General features: G+C 42.7%; 1 protein-coding gene across 6 annotated transcripts in view; it reads right to left on the bottom strand.

Moving 5' to 3' along the window:
* Positions 1-15,285, bottom strand: part of LPIN1 (lipin 1) — an 85,508-nt gene that overhangs the window by 42,307 nt on the left and 27,916 nt on the right. The window contains exon 1 of one of the 6 annotated variants that reach the window (XM_080997987.1): positions 11,807-12,082. The exons of 4 other annotated variants lie outside the window; for them this stretch is intronic. The gene's annotated coding sequence lies outside the window, so the exon portion shown is untranslated. Of the gene's footprint in view, positions 1-3,231; positions 3,413-11,806; positions 12,083-15,285 lie in introns of those variants that run through there. One more of the 6 variants, XM_080997988.1, reaches the window with a different exon arrangement.

Here is a 15,285-nt window from a genome sequence, read left to right as displayed (position 1 = left end):
GAACCATGGTTTGTCAATAAGCCACAGCCACTCTTCTCACACATTCTGATTTAAATTATTCCTATTTGGTACAAACCATAGTTTGCCATTACATATGATCCAGGAAACCATGGTTTGCAGCCCTGGCTTGGCTAGTGAACTTACAAGCCAGATTCAGATGTCAGAATAAACACAATTTGTGTCAAAGAGGAAGCAGCTAATTGAAGCATAGCACGGAAGTGCTTTTACTATTCCGACATGCAGAAATACTGAGGACAAGCAGAAAAGTAGAAGATCTGGGAATCGTTTTCCTAAAGCTGCTTTTGTTTCCTAAAGCAAACTGGATGCTCCTCAATTTACAAGAAAGGGTAAGGAATCTTGAAATTGCCACTGTCTCCTCACTTTGAATGAACAGTTTCAGTTTTCAGAGAGAGCTGACAGCTCCATGGGGGAACAATAGCGAGTCTTAAAAGAAAGAAAGATTTTTTTTTTCATTGAGACGTTATTAGTCTGTTTATTTTCCAACGGTTAAATAAGGGGTGTGTCTGGAATTTAGAAATACAATCATAGATAATGTGACAGATAAAAAGCACTTTGCTTTCATTCGCCCTTTCCATAGAACAAAACAGAATAGAAAGAGCATACCTAAACAAGTGGAGAACTTGCATAATTCATAGGACCCACCAATACGCAGGACCCCACCCCTCATAGCCTGGTCCCATTTTCCTGCCCAATTTATCCTCACAAATGGCATCCACTTTCTTAACTGTGGGAGGGAGTGTTTCATTCTGATGGCTTAAGAAGAGAGAGACAAAAGTCAATGCCAAAGGAAAAAGATACTTTTCCAGCAAAGGATGTTCCCCAGGAGGAAAGCTCAGCACCCGCAATCACAAATTATTCACGCCTGAAATTAATTTCTATCTTATTTCTAAGCATGCCTTTGCCCTGTGTATGATGATGTGCCACAAGCCTTAACACTGCTGATAAAGGAAGACCAGTTATGCACCTGAAATAACTTTGTAAAGATCCCAGATGACTTCTGCACAGTTCCATTTCTAACGCCAAAACATGTATCAAACAAGAATGCCGTTGTTCAAATATTTGCCTTTGTTTACCAATGTGATAAAACAACCTTTAAAGCATGTATGGGCATGGTTGAAATTACTAACATTTTCAAAATCCCCTAACGGTCCCAAGTGCTTCCAAAAGAGCTCTTTGTGCGTTGTTTAGACATATTTGAGTGCACAAAGAAGGCCACTCCAAACCCACAAAAAATGGTTAAATAAATACATTTGGAATGGAAAACAGGAGCACAGTCCATCAAGGACAGTTCCCCAATTCTTTTCTTTAAAGGACTTTTGTAGTGGTGATTCTTTCCGAATTCTGCCCTGCTGAATCTCCAATGAGAAACTCTATTTACAGTAAAAATCAAAGCATGAGATTCAAAAAACAGAGTTCATGGCATTCCAGATTGACCAATACCATTCTTCTGATGTCAACAACTCTCTCAGCTGTGTCAGTTTGCAGGACAGGACAGTACTGTAACTAACAATCCAGTAAACTTTGAACCTTATCTCCCCCAGTCTAACCACAGACTCTCAACAGGATATGACAGTTGCCATTAACTTGCCCCATTGGTTCCAGTGGAACTTGTCTCTAAAATACAGAAAAAGCATCCCTATTTCGATTTTCATTATGAAAAAGGGGGCCAGTCTAATTATGATAATTTATTATATATGTACTATCCAATTAATGTGGTTTAATTTATTTCAATATAAACAGTTGAATTCAAACATAGAATCTGAAAAGGGTATCTTATCCCTCTTTTCCTCAGTGAGAAGCATATGATTTATTTAGGAAACGGTAATGTTTTTCAAATTAAATTATCTCCAAGTTCTACATGAATTTTCCCAAAAGAAAAAAAGGGGATTTCCAATCAAAGGTAAGCACTTAAAAAAAAAAAAAGGCCCACTGATTTCAACAGTTAAATTAAGTGTGTTCCAAATGAAGTCAATGGGACAACTTTAGGGGGATCATGCCGAAATATTTTAGTTGACTTTATACTAGAACTGTTGGCAACAATCCCTCACCTAAGGACTAAAGAGGCTTTGATTACATCCCTTTCTGTAATACTGATAAACAAGTGCGTGCATGTATGTGTACGTGCGTGAAACATGAAGTCTCTCTACAGATGTTTGAAGCCAAAGAAAAGGTATTTAAAAGCAGTGCTTTTTTTCTAAAAAAAATGTTTAGGGGTACTCTCATTTTCCTGCTCATATTGAAATACTGCCCCTAAATGAGGCCAAACTTAGAGTCACAAAATGTTTCTGGGTATGCGTACCCCAGGACAAAAAGCACTGTTTAAAAGTAAATGGGAGTGAATATATAGCTCGGAGGTTCAAAACCCACAAATAACATTGGGTTTAGCAACACTGTCTAAGCACATCTGTATCAGACAATTGTGCAATAAAACAGAATATGCACTAGCAAAGATAAAGAGGAGACCAAAAAGAAAAAAAAGAAAAAGTGGCAGTACAACACATTCTTTTAGCCGGGTTTCACAGATCAACAACAACTGCTACAAAACCTGATTTTAAACTTCAAAATGGTCACACAACTCTCCATTCCCGAGGCCAAAAGAGCCTGTCTTTTTACACAAGACAGCAGTTTAGCAAACAGGAAGACAAGAGACAGAGTGTCTGAATTCACATTTAACCCTTTTCTTCTCGCCAACGAGGCTCCAGAGAGGCCTAAAATCTATGCCAGGCCTGCAAATTTTTTTGCCACTTGCCACCATAGGCATGCTCAAAAGGGTACTCGCATCTTTCTTCCCACCCCCCACCGCCTTGCATCAGAGCCTTTGCCACCACATACCCCTCGATAAGTCACTTTAAGTCATCAACCCAAAGAATCAGGGGAAAGGCCACTTCACCCACTGCGGCTATTTTAGGATGCGAGCTCTTGCTAAAATGCAGATTAATATCCAAAACATATGTGGCAGAGAGATTTGGTCCTGGCGGACAAACGTGTTATTTTTCCAGAAGGACTCCGTTTAGGCAAAAAACAAGACAGCATGAGACAAAGGGCCGCTTGTCCCCAAGCTGAAAAATTGCAACTATCTTAAGCAAAACATTGTGCAGGTAAAAATCCAGCGGCCTACAGAATTGCCACAATAGTACTATTTCCCCCAATACTTAACCCATCTCCTTAACTTCCCCCTCCTGCCCCCCAAATCCTTCGTCAGCTTTATACCTGTCCTTGCACCGTCTGTCAACCGTGAGAAACATCAGCAACTTTCCCCAAGGGAGGCAGAGAGACAGCTGCCTTGCCACTGCTCTTCTCCTCCGCAGCAATGAAGGGCTTCGGATGAGGCTAGCTAGGCAATGGCAGGTCAGGCACCGGCAAGAGCCTTGCTTTGTATGCAAACAGGCTGCTGCAGCAATGTCAATTCATCCCACATAGGCAGCCTGGTAACCGCCCTGTAGGAGGGACCTTGAGAAGGGAGGCAGGAAGGGGGATCAAGGGAGAAATCAGGACATCCATCGCAACAGCTGTGGTTATGGTTACCCAAGGCTAGATCTACCGGAAGCATCTTCCTATATTTGCCCCACTTCTGACCCCACTCCAGCTATATCTTGCAGGTGTAGATAGGAGTTTGCTGCAAGCCATAGACCACAACAGACAGGCCCAAACTAGCATGGTAAATTCATGGGGATTTTTGACAGGCAAGCATTGAAAACAGTGGCAAAACCGTCTGTCGCTTGCGAAATTGCACCAAAATGCGGGTGGGTGGTTACCCTAATGAAATGGACGCAGAGAGCTTTGCAAGAGTTAAAATCAGAGGTTCTGGGTTGCAAACTGAAACGAACAAGCAGGGTTTTAGTCATTAAACAAAATTGTGAGTATCTTGCGTCTGTCACAGCGGTTTTGGATCCTGTAAGAGCGGTCGTTTGCGGGTTTTGTTTTATTTTTTTCAATTCGTACAAATTGAAATAGAGCCAAGAGAGAGAGAGAGAGAGAAATGGGTCTCATCCACATAAGGATCACTATGTCTCAAGTTGCCTTTCTCACGGTTAAATCTTCCGGCTTAAATTGCCGGAAGCGCTCTTGTGAATGATTTGACACTTGCAGTTTGCCATGTGTCAGAGATTCACAAAATATAGTTCAGCGTGCACAAGTGTTAAGAGGCATGTCATCTTCAACTCTTTAAAATGCTTGAGCACTTTTTTAAAAAGCACATTTGGTCAGCAGACTGGAGAGAAGGTGAAGAGCAATTCTTATGGGAAATTACCAGCAGACGGTCCAATTAGAACTCTTCCATGTTGTCTCTCTAGTCTACAGTCCTAATTAGATGCCACCAGTATAGAAAAGAAAAGAAGGCCATTCTAATTGAATGCCACCATTCAAAAAAATGGAGGATTCAGGGGTTGGGGGGTGAGAATTCAGGGCCTTGGAAAGATGGGCCCGGGCAGAAAAAGGATGTATGCAGTACAAAGTTTTATTGAGATGTGATTTTGAGAAATTGATTGGCTTGCCTTCTGTGAAGTGGGTTAGAACAGAACACTGTGGGCTCAGACAAAGTGGCTTTTTTACTGCGTTTTACTAAGGCAGACATTACTGTTTTGACCTCTTGTTGTGGTCGTAAATACTGTGAGTGTTTTGGCAATGGCAGCCATTTTTTTACTAGCTATGTTGCCCCCCACCAACGTGCCAGCCATTTTGTGATGGCACCCACAAATCACTTTCCTAAAGTTCTAAAATTAATATCCGTGCGTGAAATTTAGAGGCATACAATTATTTGCATACCGCTTCTGATAACAACTTTTATTTTAAGGATTGTATGGGGGAGGGGGGACAGCTGAATGGGGAATATCTGCTCCACAGGGTTTCAGATAGGGAGTTAATGACCTAGGAATTTTATTGTTTTACTCTATGAGTGTGTGTGTGTGTGTGTGTGTGTGTGTAGCTATTTGTGAAAATTTACACAAATAGCTATTTGTAGCTATTTGTGAAAATTTAAGGCAACAAGGGATTCAGTCACTAATTTCCACTATCTTATTTAGTGAGGCCCTTTCATCATGGATGGGTAGCCTGTGACTACAACTCCCATCATCCTTCACCATTAGCCATGCTGATGGGAGTTGGGAGTCTGAGTCCAGCAGGATCACAGAGAACCACATGTTCACCACACATATTTTACATTGGTGGCTTGGGCCAGAACCTATTATTATGACTTGGGTATCTGATGACTTGCGGGCAGCCTTGAAACTCCATAATAACCGGGAAACTGTTTCTAAAGCATCAGAAGTGAGCGAGGGAGGGTATCAGTTTTTGATAGGCCTAGGAGTATGGAGGGCATCCCTACAGACCTGTCTGGGCAAACAGCAATTTCTTGGTCACATTTCCTTGACCTGTAAAATGGGAATAACATCAGATGGCTGGTGTGAGAGGATGTACATAAGATGAAGGAATTTAAAAGTCCTTCGTGCCAGAAACTAATCTGTTGCGGCCAGTAATAACATGTTTGGGATGATCATCAGAGAATATATGGCGGATGACTGGATTGATCAGGTTCTTAGCATATGAAAACACTGAAACCATGCTCTAATTTGTTTAAGAGCCTGGGCCTACGTGCAAATAGTCCTCATGATGGACACTGCTGGAAATGTGGGTGTCCAGAACCCAGAGTAGCTTAAAAGTTTGATGTGCAAGTAAGTATCTCTTTAAGTAAAGCACTCTAGCTATCACAAGGGGGGGGTGTTTTGTTTTGTTTTAGATCTTCTTTATTTGGTTGATCGTTGAGAATAATATGTCAACACACCTGAACATATATAATATATACTTGTCATGTTTTCAGTTCACTTCAGTCACCTCATGATTAAGCAGACTGTTGCTTAATGCAACAATAAACCAATGTAGCATTTACAAGTGACACAAATAACAGCATCTTGCATCTTTAGGTAGCTATCAGGGTATCAACTGAAGTGCTAAATTTACCTTCCCAACCACCTCTTTTTTTCTCTTATATTGGACTCTGAACAGCATCAGACTGGCTAAATCTAGTCGTTCGTAATTTCCCACAATGCCCCCAAACTTGTGTCACTCGGGGACATTGTGCAAAATTTAAATCTTTTCCCAGGCCTTTGGTTAATCTACAGCCTTTTAAATTTTGGAGGGAGGGTTACTGTTATTGTTTTGTTTAGTATAGCATGTATTTTTGTGGTTTTATACTGTAAAGCACCCTGTGATTCTCGGATGAAGGGCGGTATACACATTAAATAATAATAATAATAATAATATATAAACTCAGCCGCCCACACTGCCATCACAGCCAAGTAATATTGTATGACTCACTACCCAGTAATTTCCCCAGAGCCTTCTCTAGTCTGGTGCCAGCCCTAAATAACAATATGTTTTAGTCCAGAATAGAGGTAGCCACCATGGTGCCCTCCAGATGTTGTTGACTACAACTCCCATCACGCATAACCATTGCTCTTTCTGGCTGGAGATGACAGGAGTTGTCATCCAAAACACTGGTGGGCTCTATATTAAGTAGCCTTGATACAGAATGTGTGATTAATGACTGTGGTTGATGAGATATTTTGAAATCAAATGTACATTATTAGTTATTGCCATTCATATATTCAAATTACAGATGCAAGGACAGCATAGATGCAATTAAAAGTAAGCACTATTTGCGCATAGATTGCATATCACAAGGGATGCAATCCAGTTTAAATAGTGCTGCTCCTTCACTTTGGTTTATACTTACTTAATTGTATTTCTCTTCTCGTTTGTTATATGTCCATCTCCCGTGTTTTATATTGTGATGACTTCCGGGTTATAAGCAATAAAACTGCATCACTTATGAAAATGGTTTTATGACCAAGGTGACAGCATTTTTTGACTTGTTTAAACAGATGGTGCTTGGCATTTAAAAAAAAAAAAAAAAGATGCTCCGTAATCCAGAATATCAAAGCATTGCCTATATATATATATATATATATATATATATTCCTGATTTCAGAATATCACCCCACTGGGAGTAAAGCTATACATTAATCCTATTTACTGGGTTGTTTTTCTTCTACCTAAAGATAACATATTTTTCCCCACAAGAGCATTTACAGTACAGAAAAATATTTTAATTTCAAATGGAGTCGCTTTCCTGGAATCACCTGCACATCCCAGAAGCCACAGAGAACTGCAAATTTCTGGAGTCGTTTCATGTCTAAAACCTTCCTGATAAGCTACACCTGCCAAAATCCTCTCCTATGCACATCAGTCAAAACCCTACCCTCCTTTGCACAGTCTCACACAACCCATACTCCGGGTGTGTACAGTCTTGCAACTGCTACTCGAAGAAGTGAAGAAGACGTACTCTGCACATGCTCAGATCGAAGTTCTAGCAGTTTCCCAAACTTGGGTTTCCAGCTGTTTTTTTAGGACTACAATTCCCATCATCCCTGACCACAGGTCCTGCTAGCTAGGGATGATGGGAGTTATAGTCCCAAACAACTGTTCTAAGGAGACACAGCCCTAACAAAAAAGGCCAAGTAAAAAAAGGGGTGTTATGGATTTGTGCTTGGGCTAGCCGTGGCGAGCTTATCGTCGGACTGCTCACTACCGCGCTCCTTCAGCCTATCAAGGCGAAATATGACGAATGGTTGCTGGACGTCTGTCTGATTGCAGTTGGCCGTCGGGATCTCCCCTTGGCAGGGCCCTTCCCGTAGAACCTTGAGCGCCTTTTTGCTTGGCTGCTGTGCTGTGACTCAGCGCGGGGAGGAGGGGATCTGAGGCGATCCCCGCGGCCAATCGTGGAGCGGCGTGTCCTCAGCCGAACGCGGATGGGGGGGCGGGTCCGCGCGCTGCGGGCAGAACGCAAGGGGGCGGGGCCTAGGAATGTTGTTTGCATGAGTTTCCGAGGCACGTGTCGCGTAAACACCATTGTCCCCAGGCTGGTATTAAATTCGAAAGGGGAATTTAACCAATCTGAAGCATGGGCGTAGCCAGGATTTTTTTGGGGGGGGGGCGGGAGGTCTTTTGTTAGGGGAGCAGAACCTCAGATTGCTATGTATTTTTATGGGTTTATAGTTATGGGGGGGGGGCGCCTCTCCCCTTCGCTACATGATCTGGAAACGGAATACTTCGCAGCGTACATACCCAAAACAGGGATATTTATTTCAAAAGGATGGGTTTTGAATGGGGTTTGGCTTATAAGGAAGATGGTGGCTTTCTCACGTTCATATCCCTTAACCTTCCCCCCCCCCAAAAAAAAAACCAGTGCGGGGGGGAGGAAGAGACTTCTGAGCACTTTGCGTTTCTGCAACTGACATCTCTTCAAAGTGCTCAGAAGTCCGTTGTTCACCTTGACACGTGAAAGCACGGTCGTGGGTATACGATCCTGTTTGCGTTTCTGCAACCGATGCCTCTTCCAACAGGATCGTAGGTATACCTACGATCGTGCTTTCACGTGTCTGGGTGAAAAGAAAAGGCGGAGAGACGAGGAGTCGCGATCAATGGCAAATTCATTATAATAAATGAGAGTTCAGGAAGCTTGACAGCCGACCCTTTAACACATTTGCCTGCCGCTTCCGTTGCTGTGAGTGTCTCCCTTTCACGTGCTGGCTTCGCGTTTGAGCAATCGCTTCTCCCTTGCCTGGTGTAAAAGGGAAGCAAAAACAAGGCCCGGGCGGTGTGAGAGACGACGCACGTTCCTAGCTACCGCAGCCAATCTTGGAACGAAAGGAGACGAGGGATGTCCTCTCATCCAAGCTCACAGGAATGTGTGTGGGCAGGGGTGCTTGTTTAAAGCAGAGGAACAAAAGGCAGGGAGGAGCTGCATGCACGCATCGAAAAAATAAAAATAACAAAACAAGGACGGGACAGCACGGTGTTTTTTTAAAACAACAACAATACCCGTGCAGTAATCAGCAATGCAACTTTTCCGTGCCGACTTCTGAGGGCAGAAGTTGAAGACAACTTTTGTCAAGAAGGAGGCAAGCAAGCTTCCATAAATTTTGTCCCTAGGTAAATAATCAACTTTAATAAATCACATTTATGGTTCAGGAAAGGGCCACATAGCTCAATGGTACAGCATTATGTTTGGCAAGCAGTAGAGTCTACCTAGTATCAAGGTCTGGCATCAGCAGTCAAAAATAGACCAGACAGGCAAGATTCTCTGCCTGAGACCCTGGATAACTGCTGCCGGCCAGAGTAGTAGACAAAACTGAGCTAAATAGACAGCTTCCTGTACTCCTAATTCTTTTTTGTTTTGTTTTAGTTTGCCTATTTTATAGAGATGTCCTTTGCAATGCACTCAGGCACATTCAGGTAAAAGGTCTTGCAACACTTCACAACAGGAAAAGCTTTAATGAACCAGTAGAAATCAGATTATGTACCAAGAACCAGCCTGTTTTTATACCCGCATCTTCCAGGGTAGGTAATGCCTGTGTTATTCATGATAATTGGTTGCAATCCTGCACCACTCAAATGAATGGGAGATTTGCTATTAACTTTGACAGGAGCAAAATTGCTGGCCTGTTTCTTTAAAAACTAGGGGAGACGCACCTTATACAAAGTGACATCATGGCATTATTTTTAAATTAGTTTCCATAAAGCAGGTGAATTGCTGAATTCGGTTCTGGTAAGATTTGTAAGGGAACAAAATGTGATTCAGTAATTCAGCAAGTAATCTTTTTTTAGGACTTCTTTTTTAGGGGTGGATGTAGAGCTGCCATTTCAGATGGATGGATGGATGGATGGGAAGAAGAATGCACACAGGAAGGTTTTATGGCCCAGTAAATTGAAAATTAGTGTGCTTTAAGAGCATTTGTTGCAATAATTTTCTCTTCATATCTTACTTTAGCTGACTACTATGGCAATATTATCAACGCAGGGCAGCCTGGATTTGTTCATAACAACTGTGGTGAGCCAAAAAGGTTAGGAGTATATCTAACTAGAAACCTTAAGCCCCGTAATAACAATAGCTTTGGAACAATAAAGTGGGAAAATTAGATTGATGAGATGCTGAATGAAGATGGAACCTTGGTCTGATCCAGCAAGGCATTTGTTATATTCTTACATTATGGTTTTTATGATCTGAAATTCAGGAAGGGTCACTGCCCCCACTGTCCTGCTCCCCCCTCCCCAAATATAAAGATACTGATGGAGCAAAATTCCTCTGTTATCAAATAAAACGCTCAGACTGTATGGAATGATGCTTTCTGGGACAGCTAGAATCCCAGGAATTGTGTCTGTATCCCCACAGAGCAACGCTTCAAGATTCTTTTTGCTGACTCTTTATCATTTTCCTAGCAATCATTCATACACAAGGATATTCATTTACAGAGGGAAGGCAAAGGTTTGTATTCATCAGACATTTCTGGCAATAGGTTCAACCTCACAAGCCAAAAAGCCTCTTTTTGACAGACAAGTTTTCTCTAGCCGAATTTCTGATCAATAACTGCTGGCGTTCTGTGTTCTAAAAACCCTGCCATTTCCACAATGACCCAGTATTTTCATATAACACTGCTTTTACAAAGTCACACGATTTCCTCTGTCTAGCCCACTGATGTCTGTTTTGACTGGTGGCCAAGTCTCCAAGGCTGTTTCTCAGTTCTGCCGAGATATCTTTTAACTGGAGATGTTGGGGAGTGCAACTTTGAACTTCTGCTTCCTGTACATGTACTTTTCCCATACTTTCCCTTTCATTCACTAATCAGCTCCATAACTTAAGAGTTGCCTCTAAGAGGCCCTGTACACAAAATTCACCAACATTGACATACTCACCATAACGTCTAAATGGTGTGTAAATTTTGCCATGCATCGGAATGCACACATGGTAAGCACAAATTTAGGCATCATTCTAAACATATGGAAGCAGGTGGAGCTGGGAGCTTACAATTAGCTCCATGCCCAACCCACCTAAAATGTGCTAAGTTTTCCACATACGTGCAGTAGGCCTTCTGAAAAATTGACTGCCATACGTTAGAATTTCGCTCCAACCAAGTGAGATTTACTTCTCAGCTAACATAACCCAGCAGCGCTGGCCCAGATGCATAGATAAGCATAAGCAGACAGGTCAAATAAATTCTGCATTTGCCCTCAACCACACTTTCTGCATTTCTGCTGTTGTGCTAGGTCAGCCATGGAGGTTACAATATGATTTCTTGAACTGGTTAGTCTGGTTGCTCAAAGACAACCTCGGTACAGGAAACAGGTGAGAGGCACAGACACATACTGCCAGAAATCTGGACAGATGGACAGAAGCGGTAAACAAGTGGGAAGAAGGAAGATAATCAGAAACAAATATTAGTGCCACAAGGAGACCTTGAGGTTCTCAAGCATTTGCTTTTAGGAACCTGTTAGCAATTCCAGTTATCTATGGCATGCAAAAGAACAGATTGCATTTATAGGGTTTTTTCCAACCTTCACATATATAACACATATCTAAGAAAGGTTGTTCTGCTCTGGACATATCTAAATACATGCAGAAAAAGAGGAGAAGAACTCCAGATACTAGAAATGGGCTTTATCCCACACCTAACACATTTTCAGGGAGAAATCCTTCATTGGGAGGGGGGGCATTTTTCTAGCAGAAATTCTCAAATGCAAGCAACACCAGAGCAGAACTATATTTAGTTCTGTGCCCTTTCAGAATGTGTCTATCGTCCAAGTTTTTACACTTCACTTTTGTTTCAGATTACCAAGAACGAGGGCTGGTTCCCCCACCCACCCCAAAAGAAACTGGCAAACCTGACTGTCTTAAAAGCAACAAAAGACATATACGTATCTCATTTTATACCATTTCAAACAGCATTCTCACCTTGGTCTAGTTCATCAGATCGGCTTGTAATTGATAATGACTGGGAGACTTGACATGCTGGATGGGCTTGTCTGTACTTGGATTCTTGAGGGTGGAGAACTGGGGGTGTCTTAAGTTCTTTGGGGCTCTCCATTTGAATTAGCCTAGTGTAGGCTTCCCAATTTGTGTGGTGGCCATCTTTTCTTTTCCAGGCTCTTATTCTTTCTCCATCCTTCCACCACGCCCCCTCTCCCCTTAAATCCTTCAAGTCTGGCCTCCACCCTTCCCAGCTGCCCCTGTCTTAGGAAAACCCCTATGGTTAAAAGCTTTCATTGTGGCATCATCCACAGGAAGACAATGATGTTTTCAGAAGTACTTTCAATGAGAGTGAGGAGAGGAAGAGAAGATATGGAAGGAAAATGAGAGAATCAATGGGATTTTAACTCCTGGTCTAGTTAAGGATTACAAGTAAAGGTAAAGGGACCCCTGACCATTAGGTCCAGTCGTGACTGACTCTGGGGTTGCGGCGCTCATTTCGCTTTATTGGCCAAGGGAGCTGGCGTACAGCTTCCGGATCGTGTGGCCAGCATGACTAAGCCACTTCTGGCGAACCAGAGCAGCACACAGAAACACCGTTTACCTTCCCACTTTGACGTGCTTTCGAACTGCTAGGTGGGCAGGAGCAGGGACCGAGCAACGGGAGCTCACTCCGTCGCGGGGATTTGAACCACCAACCTTCTGATCGGCAGGCCCTAGGCTCTGTGGTTTAACCCACAGCGCCACCTGTGGATTACAAGTACTTTCTTCTAAATTAGCATTAGCTGTGGGAGCAGAGTAAGATTCTGAATTATGTTCTCTTTTGTATTATGTTACTTTCCTTTTATACAAAGCACTCCCAGTTTATTTTTACTAACAGACATTTATATACATTATTTCTATACCGACTTCAATGTATTTTGTTAGTTTCCTTTTGAACAAGACCTCACTGAAGACTTAATAGTGACATTTATCATTCTTTTTACCAACAAATATAGAAACTGGAGACAGAAAACCTGTCTGTCACAGCCCAGCACACCTCAGGCAGCTTCTGCATCCTGGTTTTAGCTGGCTCCACCTAAAACTCTTTAGTCTCTCCACCTCTCCCAAATTCAAACTGCAAAACTGGTTCCAGCCCACAGTGCTTTTCTGCCTTTCCCTTTAGCCCAAAGGCAGGGGTAAGATTCCAAACCGTCAAGCAACACTCTTGCATTGGCACACTCTTTAGACCTGTTGGAATACAGTAATTTATACTGCAGCATGTCCACTCAGAAGTAAGTGAGGCTCACTCCCAGGTAAGTGGATATAGGTTTGCAGCCCTTGTCTGATAAAAGAGGGTGGTGAGCCAGAAGTGGAGAACCTGTGGCACTCCAGAAGATGCTGAACTCCCATCAGCTTCAGCCAGCATAGACAGTGATTTGGTATGATGCGAGTAGTAGTCAAACCACACCTGGGGTACCATAGGCCCCACATCTCTGGTACAGGCAGTAGTTGCAGTTCACACCCTTCAGATACCTCGCACGTATACACCAAGAAGATCATTCCCTGACTCGCAACTCCACTACAGCTTGCCACTACGACTTCTTAAGGTTGAGAACGCATGTGCCTTTCTGTAGCCTGGTCTAGAAAACTGAAAAAAAAAAGAACCACTGACATCCAGCAGTAAGAAAGCACGTCAACACTAGCGCCAGCGTTGCTATGCAACAGCTCAGCACTTCCTTTTCCTGTTGGAACTCTGCCCTGATTGGCTGCCATCTTTGGCAGCTGTGATAATGAGGATTACAAGAAATTCCACCTGCATGGAGTGGAGATGGGAGAATAAGTAATGTTTGCTGGAATAAGACTAAGGGATATCTGTGTGCTTATGACACATGCCATGACCAAAGTGAGGAGCCATTGGAACTTCATGTTCCAGGTCTCCCGTTAAAAAAACAAAAAAACCAGGAGGGTTGGCTAAGGGGACCAAGATGTCTAAAACAAAATGGGACCAGGATACCAAAAAGATTGCCTCACCAACTGCTTACTGGGTTCTGCAAGAGAGAGTCTTCTGCAGATACCATCTCATCAGCAGGTCTGTTCTGCACAGAGCGCAAATTGGGATTTTTAGTCTGGCAGTAGCTACGCTTTGGAGCTCCGTCTCATTACATATCAGGCAGGCGCTATCTCTATTTAAGTGATGATGATGGTTTTAAAAATCCCTGATCCTCTGGAGAAGCTGGTGCCTCTGTTGACTAGATATCCCACTTCCAGTGACCTTACCCTAGTTACACCCACCCAAAACCTGGAAAAGTAACAATACTCAACATGTATGTGGGAGCTGAAATGCTGACCCGTGTGTCAGAACCGTGCATAAAACAGAAGTACTGTTGAAAGCTCTAACACTGAGGGATTGAGGGGTTAGGGTGGCTTCCTTCCACTTCAGACAAGTGCCATCAGTCTATTATTTGCACTGTACTCCCAAGCCTGAACTTTTTGTTTTAAATAAAATACTTTCTGACAACATCCAAGAGGGGGTGAAGAAACTAGGAGACCTTGAGTACATGCCAGGCAAAGACATTTTAAAGCAAAGCCTTTGTTTTCCCAGGGAATATTTTCCCATGGCAAGGATAAGAAAATATTTCCTGATACTGCTAATCCTGCTTAAGAGCACCAAAGCTATTACTTAGATACCAGAGTACCATAGAACAACCACAAAAGAAATATACAGGGCCTGTTTACTCAGAAGTTTTCCACGGTCTCTAGCATGGCTGACTCCCAAATAAAGGGTGCCTAGGATTCCAAGCCAAAACTTGCACTATCCCGCAAGCTAAGAATACCACCCTTTTCCACATGGACTTGGACAGAGAGTGGCTGTGTGTGCCAAATATAATATTTTCCTGCATCTGATGAAGTAGACTGCAGTCCACAAAAGCTTACACCGTAATAAATGTGCATGTTTTTAAAGTCCCACAGAACCCTTTGTTGCAACAGACTAAGGGCTTATCCACACTTACATTTTGCTCTGTTCTGTCCAGGCAGAGATCCATGCTTTAACGCTCCGTGTCAGAGTGTTGTTTTTTTTGCCCCAAGCTTTTTTTGTGAAAATCCGCTCTTTAAAGCTGAATCGGAGCCAACGTCAATTTGGGTTTCCCCCCGCAGATTGACATTTGCTCTGATTGAGCTTTAAAGAGCAGGTTTTCATGGGGAGAGCTCTGGAACAAAACACACAAGGGGGATCAGACAGAGCTTTAAATTGTGGACTGTGCTCAGAAAGAGTGCAGGAAAGGTAATTGTGGATAAGCCCTAACACAGGTCTCACCCAGGCTTCCTTTTGTGCCACATTTCCAGGCCCAGGTCTGTGCTTTAAAATGCTGTGTCCAATCACTTTCTTTTTGCTCCGGTGATTTCCCTCCGAAAACCTGTTCTTTACTGCTGAATCAGAGCCAATGGTTATCCACAGAAAACCCAAATTGCCATTTGTTCTG

The sequence above is a fragment of the Podarcis pityusensis genome, assembly GCF_964106645.2.
Source record: "Podarcis pityusensis genome assembly, chromosome: 3".
NCBI lineage: Eukaryota > Metazoa > Chordata > Lepidosauria > Squamata > Lacertidae > Podarcis > Podarcis pityusensis.
Note: the sequence above shows the minus strand (reverse complement) of the source record. Positions and strands in the feature narration are given on the sequence as shown.